Raw genomic sequence first — 16,078 nt, 5'->3', positions numbered from 1 at the left:
TATTTTTAGCAATTTGCATGAATCTTAGGGCACTAACTTTACTCTATATTAAGTCCTTTACTTAAAAAACAATCATTTGCAGAATTATAGAATCTTTCATGTCAACAATCTTGTTTTACCCATCTCAGGATTTCTGTGGCACTCCACATAGTGTCTTCAATCTAGCTTAGTAAACATTTGTGCAAGGAATTGATTTGACTATTTCCAATAAAAAACAGGATACAAGAAAAAAGCCCCTAACTATTCTAGGGTCTCTTGGGAATAAGGTACTAATAAGAGAAATAAGAGGAGAGGGTGAAGAATGGAGAGACCACATATTAAACTATAGAGAGCAAGACTACAGGCCTTCTTTTTTTTAAATACTTATTTATTTATTTATTTATTTATTTATTTATTTATTTATTTATTTATTTATTTATTATGTAGTTACAGAACCCACTCCCCAGGCCCAGCACGAGAAAAGGAAGCAGAGCCAAGGCAGCAGCAGCAGCAGGAGGAGAGCAGGTGGCTGGCGTCCCGCTCCCCCCCCACACTGCTCCCAACACTGTGGAGATGCAGGGCCAGGCACTACGGGTTCACCCTTTTTTTTTTAATTTATTTATGATAGTCACACACACACACACACACACAGAGACAGAGACACAGGCAGAGGAAGAAGCAGGCTCCATGCACTGGGAGCCTGATGTGGGATTCGATCCCGGGTCTCCAGGATCGTGCCCTGGGCCAAAGGCAGGCGCCAAACCGCTGCGCCACCTAGGGATCCCGACTACAGGCCTTCTTACAGAATTCATTTCCACTTATGGGAACATCAAACCAAACCTTAGAGCCATGTCTCCAGGAGAGCTCAGGAGAGTAATTGCTCTGTCCCATTTGAAGGATCCAATGCCACTCTAGGGAAGTAGACACCAAGAATTACAAACCCAGAAGGTCATAGGGAAGGCAGAGAAGGGATTTCACCAGATGATGCCAAAAAAGACCTATGACACAAATATTGTAAACAAAATAGGCATAGAGAGGGATGAGTCTATCGGGTTCGATACCCTTTCAAGCTATTTGTTATTCTATATAATATCTCTCTTCATTTTTCTTATATTTTGCTATTAATTCAGATTTCATATAGATGAACATGCAGTATGGTAAAAAGGCCATTTATTGCCAGTATATCAGTCCCTAAACTTTTACAAAGATGGCTTTGGCAAAGCCATTTTCATCTTATCGACTATAATTTCTTCAAATACACTTTCAACACCTTAAAGAAGCTTGGAGGGGCAACTGGGTAACTCACTCGGGTAAGTGTCTGACTCTTGATTTCAGCTCAGGTCCTGATCTCAGAGTTGCCTGATTGAGCCCCATCTCAGTTCCATGCTCAGTGGGGAGTCTGCCTCTCTCCCTCTGCCCCTCCCCCCTGCAGCGCTCGCTCTCTCTCTCTCTCTCTCTCTTGAATAAATAAATCTTTTTTTAAAAGGAAGTATGGAATTAACTTCTTCTTTGGTATCAATTCAAAGAAAAATATTCTGAGCTATTTGCCCTTTGATCTGGGGATAACTGTGTTTTAATCTACATTGTCAATGATGCTATTTCAAGAGATTTTAATTAATAGCCACACACACAAAAAAAACAATGAAAAGAAGAACAATAAATGCATAGAGAATTTCTTAGGGCTTCTTTTGTAGTTCTTTCATGCTGGGAGATGAGAAAAGGAGAATAGATATAGGTGTGTTCATAAACTCAGAATAAAGAAGTACAAACTTTGTTCTGGAGTCTGCTGACCTGACTGCCAGGATGTTTCAGTTCCAACAGTTTCTAAGCTTTGTTTCCCAAGTGAACATATAGTACTAGCAACGTAGATTGTAGAGAGTAGGACCTGATAAAAATGAAATTCCCTCTTTTAATGAAGCAGCAATGGAGAAGACAGATCAGTCAGGAGCAAGCCTCCACTCTGGATTATAGAAGCATAGGAGCAATCACTGAAGGAGGATGAAGACCTGGTCAATGACCCTGCAGTGCAGGGCTTCCTCATGCAGAGAAAACAACAAAGCCACTTCACCCTTTGGCTTTTGCTGGAATAGGGATCCTTGGAAGGATGCAGTTGGAATCACTAACACTGCATCTGTTACCAGCTACATCCATCCCAGTAGATTATAGTTAACTCATGAAAATATCTCGCCCTCTGATCAAGGGTGCAAAATCAGGGGAACTAGTGCTCTTTTATCTCCCCTTCTTTCATTGCACTGAATAAATAGATCCAGATCGATCGATTGATCTATCTATATCTATCTACCTACCTAATGGTATTCACTTTTTTTAAGATTTATTTTTATTTTTTTAAATTTATTTTATAGAAAGAGAGAGTGGTGGGAAGGGGCAGAGAGAATCTCAAGCTGACTCTCAGTGGGGACCTCCAACGCAGGGCTCAATCCCAAGACCCTGATATTATGACCTGAGATCAAACCCAAGAGTCACTTAAATGACTGGGCCAGAGGGCAGAGGCAGACAGACCCTACAGGTGGCACTTGGTGTGACCTTGCGGCAACTTCGCGCTTGTCTGCTTTGATACAAGTTTCTGTTTGCTCCTTTTCTAAAGAAATAGCCCATATCGCTTGTGCTTGTTGGGTGCCAGGCCTCGTACCGGCTGTCCCTGGGATCTGCCCGGTGCCTGTTGACTTTGCGACATTGTTTATTCTCCGTGTACGTGAGGGAACGTTCTCCAAGGCGCGCCTCCTGTTCCTGCAGCGGGCTTTGTTCTGTGGTTGTGACCTGTCAGCTGCCTTTCATGCCACATTTAGGGATATTTGCCCATAACCCAACGTCCTCAAATACTGTTCCAGACGCGCCCTGACACTATCTCAGCTGACCTTGCTTCCCTTGCAAGCTCGGGCGCCGGCTACCTGCCTTTGTGATCTCTTTAGGCTCCGTGGCCTTCCATCACATGGGGTCTGAGCCACTGTTGTGTTGTCCTTGCATCTTAAGGACCAATGATGGGACTGGGCAGGAAGCCTCCACCTCCCTGGACGCAGGAGAGAGGGGAGGAGGTGGGAACCCCGAAAACTCAGGGCAAACCCCGCTGTGCCTGAAATAAATAAAATCCAGGCATTTAAAAAAAAAAAAAAGAATGCACAAACTTGCTGCTGTTTAGATCACTGCAGCTTCTAGGACCCAGTTTCTTTTACTGATTTAAAAACAAAACAAAACAAAAATAAAAAAGTTGTGCCTGAAATGAATCTTGTTTTTTTTTATAAGTAGCCGCCTGGTTCCTGTGTCCTGTGAAATACAGGCACTTGACCCTTGGTGTAGCCTCTGTTCGACTTTATATCACGGGAACAGACTGGTCTGATTTTTTGGCCCTCATCTTGAATTGGCCACATCCAGGGCCCCTGGCCAGTGGACTGAAGGCTTTGTCTAAGATGACAAGGGCAGCTCAGGGGATGTGGGGGAGGGCGCTTTTATCTTCCCCGTTGTCATTTGAGGTTTTGATCTTCTCTGGGTAAAGAGGCCGTTTATCTTTGTAAACACAAAACGTTTTTGCTTTCTCCAGTTTTCTGTTAATGGTGAAAGAATGGAAGCGAATAGTTTTACTGATTTTTGAGACTCTAAAAAAAAAAATTTTTTTTTAAGGTTAAGGACAACTTTATTGCTACCAGAGGCTTTTATCATCAGTACACGGTTCTGACTGTAATACCTTCCTCAGACTACACAAGGAGCCCAGGATCCAGAAATTAGGAGAAATACAGGTAGGGTAATTTTCATCAAGAAAATACTAATAGCTTAACATAAATCTAGGGTACTGAATTCAGTTATTACATGTTACAGACCCAAATCATAGAGCTGTCCCAATATCTAGAGAGTCTCTCCTACTGATTATAAATGAGTGAAAACTGACCAGTTACCAAAAACAAAAGAAACCAAAACCTTAATTGTTTGATATTTCTGTGGTGAGTACCTGGATATATTAACTTTATCACAAATTCTTTTATACAAATGTGAAATATGCTTTCAACAAATCTAACAGTGCCCTAATTATAATTACATGCCACTTTTAAGTTCTAAATTAAGATAAAAATGAAAACATTAATTTTGTTTCTGAACTCCAGGAACTGAAATGAGACAAACACAAAATCAATGTGGTAATGCTGCTAGTCCTTTTTCTATTACCACCTCTCATTCACATGGGGCAATTTTGAAGAACCCTTTTTGGATCAATCTGAATCGTGGATTAAACGTGGCTGCCAGACTGAAATAATTTATTCATTAAATTGCTAAAAAGTAATTTTGAGGGTTTCCTAATCAGTGGAGGTCAGGCTATACAGATCAACATGCATAAAGTTCATTAAGTAGTCAATAAAGCAGCAAACAAAAACGAGGAAAATTAAATCAGGATGCTAGAGACAGGGTGTGTGCCAGCTATGAATTTTGGAACTTAAAAAAAAAAAAAACACTGAATATGAATTTTTGATATGGGTACAACCATGGTAAATATGCATTTAAATGAGTTCATACAGGTGAATCAGGAAACAGTGGCATAAACTAAATCTATTTTAATTTCATTAGCTAATTCAGTGGCCATCTTAAAAAATTCTTCACTATACGCACATCATGAATGAGTTAATTTTGACTATAAAACTATTAATTTTGGGGTTTGCTCTAAACAGTTTTATTTTCATTTTAAATAAGGGTCATGAAATTTTAAAGAATCCTTATAGAAATTATCAATTTTGTCTAGACAGCAGGTTAGTGTTCCTGTGATATGAGGATTAAAAGTTACTGCAGTGCCTAGGATGGTGCTTCACAGATAATGTTGTGCATCCAGTCTCAGTAATTGAGAGATAATCCATATTAAGATTGACCTGAAGTTTAGTAAAATATGTTGCATATTCAGTTTTCCTCTAGATCAATGTTTCAAAAGAGACTAGAAGATTTCTGTACCCTAAAAGAAAAGGGAAATTTGTTTTGCAGCCCACACAGCAGATAAAAGAGTGAGCCTCTGTTCTGTGGCTGCTATTTTTGCCATATGTTTAAAGTATGTGATATTGTGAAATGATGATTGGAATGCTTTCTATTAAAAAAATTATCCTAAGGAGAGCTAAGGAAAACTCCCAAGAAATTAAAAAAAAAAAAAGATGAAACCTTTAAATAAGAATGTACTGAGTAATAGCTGGTTTCAGGATTTGTCATCTCCCTGTTCAAGTCAATTGTGAGAATACACAAATATGATGATTTTCCTTACCTGCCCTAACCAGGGGCTCCCACTTACCCCAGGTAAAAATCCAGATCATGCATATGACTTGCAGACCCTCCTAAGGCTGGCCTCCACTTTGTCTTCCATCCTCTTCCTTGCCTGCTGTTGTCTGTGCACCTGCTCCTACTCCTTCCCTCTCCACTAACAGCCACACTGAACTCCTTTCCCTGGCCTTTGTGTTTTGTGCACACCCTTCCTTATTTCCCTCCTTTCCACCTTCTTCAACCTGGCTAAATTGTCCTTATCTCCCATGTCTCAGTTTGAATGTCATCTTCTTGCAGAAGACTCTCTTGACACTCCCCTCACCCACTCAGCTTGGAAGACCCTCATTGATAGCCTCATAATGCCCATACTTCCCTCATCACACACTATTGTAAAATGGTGGGTTAGTTTTTCTTTGTCTGTTTTACCTGTCTCCCTTTGCCATAACATTATATATAATTCAGTGGGGTCAAGAATCATGTCTGTATTGTGTAATAGCATTCTCCAATCTAGGGTAGATGTATTCTGGGTGTACATACAAAGCTTCCAAGAAACAAATGGGCAAAATTAGTTTTAAGAGACTCACATACCAGATCTTCCCCTTCCAGGCCTCCTTTCCCAAAACTATCTGTCTGAAAACCTACCTAAAATCAAGGCATGAATGCCAGTTCTCCTTTCTCACTCCTTTTTCAAAATCACCCTTTTCTCACTTCGTGAAAGAAAAGCCTACCTATCACACATGCCAAATCTTAATATGGAGCATTTCATAGGATATAAAAACCATCAGAAAGGCAAACTCTTCAAAGCAAAAACTGAATAGTGCTACTGCAGCCTTCTTTAATTGAGTCACTATCAACCCACAGCAGGAGTTGAGAGTTGTCCCTATATTTTAGAAATTTCTGTTAATATAAAATACTGGTGGGAACCTGTGCTATTTGGCCAATATATCTGGGAGTGACATGGTCACAATGATGATCATTATTATTCTGCCCACCAACTCTTTTATTCCCCCTAAATTTACTGAGATGTAATTGTAAATGAACATTTCATATATTTAGGGTATACAACGTGATGATTTCACATACATATATATTGTAAAAAAAATTACCACAATCAAGTTAATACACCCATCAGCTCACATAGTTACCTTGTGTATGGGGGGATGGGGGGAGAATACAAAACCCTGTTTTAGCAAATTTCAAGTAGACAATACAATGATATTATCTATAATCACCATGCTATAAATTTGATTCCTAAAACAATTCATCTTATAACCAGAAATGGTACCTGTTGACCAACATTTCCTCATTCTCCCACCCCTGCCCAAGTGCTTGGCAATCAATGTTCTATCCTCAAGTTCTATTAGCTCAACTTTTTTAGATTTCACATATAAGTGAAATCATACAGTATTTGTCTTTCTGTGTATGGCTTATTTTATTTAGCATAATGTCCTCAAAGTTCATCCCTATTGTTGCAAATGGCAGGATTTCCTCCTTTTGTGGATGAATAATATTCCTTTGTGTATATGTATTTTTCTTTATCCATTATCTATCCATCAGTGGACATTTAGGTTGTTTCCATATAATGGCTATTGTGAATGATGCTGCAATCAACATGAGAGTGCAGCTATTTCTTAGAGATACTGACTTCATTTCCTTTGTATATATACCCAAAAGTGGAATTGCTGAATCAAATGATAGTTTTATCTTTAATTTTTTGAGGAACCACTATACTGTTTTCTTTATTTTTTTAAAGATTTATTTATTTATGATAGACAGAGAGAGAGAGAGAGGTAGAGACACAGGCAGAGGGAGAAGCAGACTCCATACTGGGAGCCCGATGCGGGACTCGATCCTGGGACTCCAGGACCGCGCCCCCAGCCAAAGACAGGTGCCAAACCACTGAGCCACCCAGGGATCCCTTGCTGTACTGTTTTCATAGTAGCTATCCCCATCTGCCAACTTTTTTCTAAGAATTCATACTTTTGAAAGACGGCCCTGCGAAAGTAGAGCAAAAGGACTTTTGAAGAGAAATATTGAAGAAGGGAAACTTATTTCCGGGTTATAAACTCATTCATACATGACCCCACACAATGACTCATCTGGGACTCTCAAACTATTCATTTCTTTAAATAAGAATTAGAATTCCCACATGAGATGCTTGTCGTAAGAACATTAACACATTTATTTGAGCTTACTCTTTTTTTTAAGTGAATAAATCTGATTTAGATGACTGATTTGATATTTTCAATGAATTGAATAAACTAACTAGAACTCCAACAACTAAGCGGTAGGGGTGGAACAAGGAGAGGAATACACACACATACACGGTATTGTCACTGCATACAACATTTTTAAAAGATTTTATTTAAATAATGAAAGAGAGAGAGAGAAGGAGCAAGGGCAGAGGAGAGAAAAGAAACAGACTCCCTGCTGAGCAGAGAGCTCAATGCCGGGTTCTACTCCAGGTCCCTGGGATCATGAACTGAGCCAAGGACACTTAACCAACTGAGCCACTCAGGCACCCTTCAAACATTTAAATTGACATACTTTACTATCAAAGTTGTATTGAAATTGACAAAAAAAAAGAAAGAAGAAAGAAAGAAAGAAAAAAAAAAAAGAAATTGACAACACTTGGGATGCCTGGGTGGCTTAGTGGTTGAATGTCTGCCTTTGGCTCCTGGCTTGATCCCAGGACAGGGGGATCAAGTCCCGCATGGGGCTCTCTATGGGGAGCCTGCTTCTTCCTCTATGTCTCTAGCTCTCTTTCTGTGTCTCTTATGAATAAGTAAAATCTTAAAAAAAATTGACAATACTTCAATTTTTCCAACCCTTGCCATCTTAAAAAGCAAAATAGGGGGCAGCCCAGGTGGCTCAGTGGTTTAGCGCTGCCTTCAGCCCAGGGCCTGATCCTGGAAACCTGGGATCAAGTCCCAACTCGGGCTCCTTGTATAGAGCCTGCTTCTCCCTCTGCCTGTGTCTCTGCCTCTAGCTCTCTCTCTCTGTCTCTCATGAATGAATGAATGAATAAATATATAAATAAATAAAGGCAAAATAGGGCGTGTCTAAGAGAAAGAGTAATACTATGATTAATTGTCATTTGTTAACTCTTCAAAGGACCCTTTTGGTGTATTTCCCAAATATTGCAAGAATAAATGACTAAGATTAGGTAACAAATTCTTTTGCAAATTCAAATCATTGCTTTTCAACGAAACTGAAAAAGGACTTGATTTGTTAGCTGATAGAAAAGGGGAGGTGGGCGGGGGAGTGACTGGGTGATGGGCACTGAGGGGGGCACTTGATGGGATCAGCACTGGGTGTTATTCTATATGTTGGCAAATTGAACACCAATAAAAAATAAATTATAAAAAAAAGAAAATTGAAAATAACATTTGACAACAGGAACATATATAATGAATATTTTTTAAGTATGTAGATGTTATCACTATTCTTTCCATTCTCATCTACCTTTTATGGGAATAAAGCTTTTTAAGCACTTACATCTACATCAGTCATTCTCAAAATGCAGTCTGAAAACAACTAGTGGTCCCTGAAACTCTTTCAGGTGACCATCAAATCCTCCCTTTTCCAGATACACATTTGTATGCAGCCAGATTTTCTTCACGTATTTCAAACAAAACATACTGCAAAAGATTTAAATGCATAAGTAGAATGAGAATCCAGTTGCCATTTTAAAAGAAGGCACTAGATGTTCTAATATGGAAAACAATGCCAATATTTTCACTATTTTTTATTTATTTTTATTTATTTTTTTTTAAGATTGTATTTATTTATTCATGAGAGACACACAGAGTGGCAGAGACACAGGCAGAGAGAGAAGCAGGCTCCATGCAGGGAGCCTGACATGGGACTTGATCCCTGGTCTCCAGGATCACACCCTGGGCTGAAGGTGGTGCTAAACCGCTGAGCCACCAGGGCTGCCCTTCACTATTTTTTAAACATACATCTTTTAAAATGTTACTTATGGTTATATGTAATGGGTTTATTACTTTTATTTTAAAATTAATAAACAAATATTTTTAATTTCTCAATTTTAATTTTTAATGCAGAAATATTGATAAATAAAACACATATAAACAAAAGCTCTCTGGCATTCTCAACAATTTTTTTTTTCAGCAAAGCAATATGCTTCTTTATTTCCCTATCCCATCCCCTTATTAACCTTCCTCCAGGATGGTGATGGGTTGGGAGGGCTCCCTCTGACTTAGGCCCTGGACACTCTTAGGAAATCCCAGGGCAGGATAGTTAGGTAGGTTAGATGACTGCCACCCCAGCTTTATTCCTACCTTGCCTTCTGGGAAATCACAAGCCCTTTCTGCCCCCCCAATACCAGGTATTGCTGCTGCTTTTTAAAAATTCCAAGTGGCCTTAAAGAGAGAGAGGGGGAAAGATCTGAGGGGGGAATCAGCAGGCTACCTTGTTTGAGGAAGGGACCGTTGGGAAAATGTGTCAAGCCAAACTCAGTATTGAGCATTACGGGAGGGAGATGTCCACCCTGGTTCCCTGGGGCAAGTAGGGGGCTGAAGAAGAGATTCAGGGAGGGAAGATGACAAGTAGGTCCTCCTGCTGCCTCTGCTGCCCCTGCCCATGAGGCTTCAATAATTTTTAAGAGTGTAAAGGGGTCTTGAGTTCAACCATTTTGAAAAATGCTGATCAATATAAATAAGAAAAAACTGATGCTTAAACCAGCTTCAATACAGCAATATATATTTATCATTCATAATTTAATAAATGAAAAATACCCAGATCTATATATTTATTAAGGTATGCATCCCCAATAAAGTTTTTTCTATGCTAATAACTTATCAAAGTTTATAATGTAAAATTTGGTACTAATCAATTGTGTAACAACAAAAATTACAATACAACATAATCCAAAACAGAAACATCAACATTTCAAGTTTATTTTTAATAGATATACTCTTTTGGAGTAAAGTATAACAGGCTGATCAATAAAAGATTTTCAAGCAAAAACATATTAGGATACAATTATGTGGGGTAAATGGAATAGAATTATGTCTCTTAGGAGAAAAAATGTAAACATTCTGACAGTTAAGAAGGAACTCAAGTTTGAAAATATCACAGTCCATCACTGAATTTCCAGAACCTAAAGCATTATGTGTTTATTATTCAATGAATGAGAGATATCCTCTAAATCCTGACTGAGAAAGAGAAAACAGTGTAAGAACAACACTAACCATTGTGTGCTTCAGTCTAGTCAAACAGAACAAATGGTGTTAGAACCAACAATATAACTGAACCATAGAGGACTTTGTACCTAGAGTGTTCCTGGTGATACTGGAGAATTAGGTCTAAAATGAACTCAAGTTCAAATGAAGAGTCTTAGAGATAAATCACACAAAACATTTGGAACTATGCCTGGTATATGACTAGTCCTCATAAATATTAACCACCCTTATTTTTTTTATCACATCATTATCAATGGCCTTAGGCTATTTGGACTTCACCTAAGAACTCTTAGCAACTGGGGAATCTCCAAAGGATATTTTTGGGCTTCAGTCTTCAAGTGAACCTCCCTATGTCATTTGACTGCCCTGCTTCTTGACTCCTACACCATACTCCTGTTTCTACCTTGAAAATTCTGGGCATTATATAATTCTTACAGAATTATATTTTCTTTTCATAAGCTAACTACTGTATCCTTCATATCCTATATATTCTCTGAGTCACTGTTTCAATAGATCCTTTGAATCATTTCCAAAACTTGCTTTCCAGCTCTAGCCTACCCTCACACTGTGAACCACATGTCCATTAAGAGAAGATTTGGATGCTCCTTACAGACAAAATACAGGCAACATTTTACACCCCCTCCCCTAAATTTTCTTATCTTCTCTTGGATCTTTTAAGTAGTAGCACAGACATTTCACCAAATGGCACTGCCACTTTTGGCAGTCCACCAAAAGTAAAATTCTAGGGCATATCTATTGTTTCTCTTCTTCTGTCAGCATTATTTCCTTACACCATTAAGTTCTTCTCATTTTACTTCTAGAATGTTTATTAATTCAGCCCCTTTCCTCACAATCCCTTCTGCATCTATTGCTTTTATTCTCGGTTCTATAATCTCTCACATCTGTACCACTGTAATGGCTTGTTAACTGGTCTCCCCACCCATAATCTGCCCTCCTCAAATCTACACTCCCTGAGCATGTCTATCTCCCTCAAAAGTCATTCAGCGGCTTTTCACAAAGCAAAGAATCAAATATACTCCCTTTAACACCATACACTAGGACCCCCACTTCCTCACCTCTCTCTTCTAACCCATTGTGCCATATTATACTCTAAAGAGACAAAATTTGCATGCATTTTTCTTTTTTAATATTTTATTTATTCATTAGAGGCAGAGAGAGAGAGAGAGAGAGAGAGGCAGAGACACAGGCAGAGGGAGAAGCAGGCTCCAGGCAGGGAGCCTGATGTGGGACTCCATCCCAGGTCTTCAGGATCAGGCCCTGGGCTGAAGGGGGCACTAAACCGCTGAGCCACCCGGGCTGCCATGCATGCAGTTTTCTAAGCCTAACAATCTTTACATTGTTTGATGCTTTACCTGAAATATTCTGCCCACATGTTTTATCTTAGATAATTTGTATTCATTTATGTCAAGAATACTTTGTGACCTCATCAGTCTGGAGCTAAGAGTTGTGACATATAGTTCTAAATTATCTGTACAATACCTATCTATCTATCATCTTCCACTAGACTATTATCCCATTAGGATATGAATGTTGTCTTACACATCTGTTTGTCCCTGGCACCTTACCACAGTGTTTTAGTTATATAGTCACTGTGCAATCAGTGTTGAACTAAAGTTTCAGATAACTGCACACACCTCAGGGCAATACTTAGGTAAACAAACAAGATGAAACGATTGCTCCTGGGGAAAGCTAAATCTGTTTTAAATGAAGCTTCACTAAGAATCTAAAAAAGAAACACAAGAAGTAAAGAAGGAAAGTGCAAAGGCCTTATGAAGTAAATTTGATAATCCTAGAGTAATTCAAATCTAGTTATAGATTGTCTAGACGTATTCATCTTTTCTTTTTTTATGATAGTCACAGAGAGAGAGAGAGAGAGAGAGAGAGTAAGACAGAGACACAGGCAGAGGGAGAAGCAGGCTCCATGCACCGGGAGCCCAATGGGGGACTCGATCCCGGGTCTCCAGAATCATGCCCTGGGCTAAAGGCAGGCGCCAAACTGCTGTGCTACCCAGGTCTTCCCGTATTAATCTTTTCTATTTCAACTCTATCAAGTTTTTTTTTAATAGATTTTATTTATTTATTCATGAGAGATGCAGAGAGAGAGGCAGAAACACAGGCAGAGGGAGAAGCAGGCTCCATGCAGGGAACCCAACATGGGACTCGATCCCAGGTGTCCCGGATCACACCTTGGGCCGAAGGCAGCACTAAACCACTGAGCCACCCAGGCTGCCCCCCTCTATATTTTAAATCGTTTGCTATTTAACAGGTCTGTGAATTTCTGTTCTGTTTTCACAATTTGATATTTTTTTCATACTTGATTTGCTTTAAAAGGGAGAAAATTTTGCATGTAATATAAATCTTCTTCATTAATGGAAAACTACATTTCCATGACCATATTCTGTTTTGTTCAAGTTTTAAAGGTTCAACAGAAATGACAAAACAGAAGAACAGAAATACTGGGAGACAAGGTCTGTATCAATTAACTTTTGGTATGCCCTAACTATACAAGAGATTAGATGAATTTGCAAGGTTCATTTTATACAACTCTTAAATTTGTTTTTATTTATTTTTTAAAAGATTTTATTTATTTATTCATAGAGACACAGAGGGAGAGAGAGAAAGAGAGAGAAGCAGGCTCCATGCAGGGAGCCCGATGTGGGACTCGATCCCAGGTCTCCAGGACCATACCCCGGGCTGCAGGCAGCGCCAAACTGCTGTGCCACCGGGGCTGCCCTTAAATTTGTTTTTAAAAGCTAAACTTAGGGATGCCTGAGTGCCGCTCAGCGGTTGAGGGTCTGCCTTTGGCTAAGGGCATGATCCCGGATTCCCGAGTTCAACTCCCACATCGGGTTCCTTGCATAGAGCCTGCTTCTCCCTCTTCCTGTGTCTCTGTTTCTCTTTCTCTGTGTCTTCCATGAATAAATAAATTAAAATCTTAAAAAAATAATAAAATAAATAAATAAATGCAAGCTAAATTTAGCTGAGCTAATAATTCTTTTGACATTATAAAATAATCTATCTCGGAGGGGCAAGATGGCGGAAGAGTAGGGTCCACAAGTCGCCTGTCCCCACCAAATTACCTAGATAACCTTCAAATCATACTGAAAATCTACGAATTCGGCCTGATATTTAAAGAGAGAACAGCTGGAATGCTACAGTGAGAGAGTTCATGCTTCTATCAAGGTAGGAAGAAGGAGGGAAAAAAGAAATAAAGAAACAAAAGGCATCCAAGGGGGAGGGACCCCGCGAGAGCCAGGCTAAGGCCTGGGCGAGTGTCCCCAGGTCAGGAAAGCCCCGCCTGGAGAAGCAGGAGCTTCACCAATCTTCCCAGGCAGAAAGGGGCCCGCAGGGAGTTAGAGCAGAACCCCAGGAGGGCGGGGATGCCCTCAGGCTCCCTGGGACACTAACAGAGCACCTGCCCCTCCAGGAGAGTGCACCGAGCTAACTGAAGAGCTGGACTGCTCACATGGCTAGACCCCAAAGCAGCTCAGCAGCTCGGAGGGCTACGGCGGCGGCTCCATGGAGAGGGGGCTATCAGGGGCTACCCCGCCGGAGTGCGAATCCAACAGAGCAGGCCTGGGAGCACAGGGTGCCAGGGACACAGCCTACGATCCGACCTCCCCCCGGGACAGGCAGAGGACAGGAGGGCCCAGGACAGCAAGGACGCTCTTGCCCCCAGCTGAGCAGATCAGCAGCCCGGCCCCTGGAGCATCCAGGCCCTGCAGACAGAGAGCTCTGTAGTTACTATGGGAGCTGAATCCAGGGCTCGAGAGCTGGCCCCGCCACTGGGGTTGTTCCTCCTGGGGCCTCATGGGGTAAAATACCCCCACTGAGCCCTGCACCAGGCAGGGGGCAGAGCAGCTCACCCAAGTGCTAACACCTGAAAATCAGCACAACAGGCCCAACCCCAGAAGACCAGCTAGACGGACAAGTTCCAGGGGAAGTCAAGGGACTTAAAGGATACAGAATCAGAAGATATTCCCCCGAGTTTTGTTTTGTTTTGTTTTTTGCTTTTTGATTTCTCTTTGCTTTCCCCACCCTTTTTTTCCTTTCTTTCTTTTTTTCTCTTTTTCTTCTCTTTTTTTTCTTCTTTTTTTTTTCTTTCTCTCTTTTCTTTCCTTCATTCTCTCCTCTCTTTCTCTCCTTTTCCCAATACAACTTGTTTTTGGCCACTCTGCACTGAGCAAAATGACTAGAAGCAAAACCTCACCTCAAAAGAAAGAATCAGAATCAGTCCACTCTCCCACAGAGTTACAAGATTTGGATTACAAATCAATGTCAGAAACCCAATTCAGAAGCACTATTATAAAGCTACTGGTGGCTCTAGAAAAAAGCATAAAGGACTCAAGAGGCTTCAAGACTACAGAATTTAGATCTAATCAGGCAGAAATTAAAAATCAATTGAATGAGATGCAATCCAAACCAGAAGTCCTAATGACAAGGGTTAACGGGGTAGAAGAACGAGTGAGTGACATAGAAGACAAGTTGATGGCAAAGAGGGAAACTGAGGAAAAAAGAGACAAACAATGAAAAGACCATGAGGATAAATTAAGAAAAATAAATGACAGCCTGAGGAAGAAAAATCTACATGTAATTGGGGTTCCTGAGGGCATCGAAAGGGACGGAGGGCCAGAATATGTATTTGAACAAATCCTAGCTGAAAACTTTCTTAATCTGGGAAGGGAAACAGGCATTCAGGTCCAGGAAATAGAGAGATCCCCCCATCAAATCAATAAAAACCACTCAACACCTCGACATTTAATAGTTAAGCTTGCAAATTCCAAAGATAAAGAGAAGATCCTTGAAGCAACAAGAGACAAGAAATCCCTGAATTTTATGGGGAGGAGTATTAGGGTAACAGCAGACCTCTCCAGAGACCTGGCAGGCCAGAAAGGGCTGGCAGGATATATTCAGCGTCCTAAATCAGAAGAACATGCAATCAGAAGAACATGCAATACTTTATCCAGCAAGGATCTCATTCAGAATGGAAGGAGAGATAAACAGCTTCCAAAACAATCAGGAACTGACAGAATATGTGACCTCCAAACCAGCTCTGCAAGAAATTTAAAGGGGATCTCTTAAAATTCGCCTTTAAGAAGAAGACCAGTGGAACAATTCACAAAAACAAGGAATGAATAGATATCATGATGACACTGAACTCATATCTTTCAATAGTAACTTGAACGTAAACGGGCTTCATGATCCCATCAAAAGGTGCAGGGTTTCAGACTGGATAAAAGAGCAGGACCCATCTATTTGCTGTCTACAGGAGACTCATTTTAGACAGAAGGACACCTACAGCCTGAAAATAAAATGTTGGAGATCCATTTCCCATTCAAATGGTCCTCAAAAGAAAGGAGGGGTAGCCATCCTTATATCAGATAAACTAAAATTTACCCCAAAGACTGTAGTGAGAGATGAAGAGGGACACTTTATCATACTGAAAGGATCTATCCAACAAGAGGACTTAACAATCCTCAATATATATGCCCCAAATGTGGGAGCTGCCAAATATATCAATCAATTAATAACCAAAGTGAAGACATACTCAGATAATACACTTCTACTTGGTGTCTTCAATCTAGCGCTTTCTACACTCCATAGGTCTTCTAAACACAACATCTCCAAAA

At 40.2% G+C, this 16,078-nt stretch overlaps 1 protein-coding gene across 17 annotated transcripts in view; it reads right to left on the bottom strand.

Moving 5' to 3' along the window:
- Nucleotides 1-16,078, bottom strand: part of LOC144291589 (uncharacterized) — a 131,035-nt gene that overhangs the window by 69,144 nt on the left and 45,813 nt on the right. The gene's annotated exons all lie outside the window — the stretch shown is intronic.

This window comes from Canis aureus, chromosome 20, assembly GCF_053574225.1.
Source record: "Canis aureus isolate CA01 chromosome 20, VMU_Caureus_v.1.0, whole genome shotgun sequence".
NCBI classification, from domain to species: Eukaryota; Metazoa; Chordata; class Mammalia; order Carnivora; family Canidae; genus Canis; species Canis aureus.
Note: the sequence above shows the minus strand (reverse complement) of the source record. Positions and strands in the feature narration are given on the sequence as shown.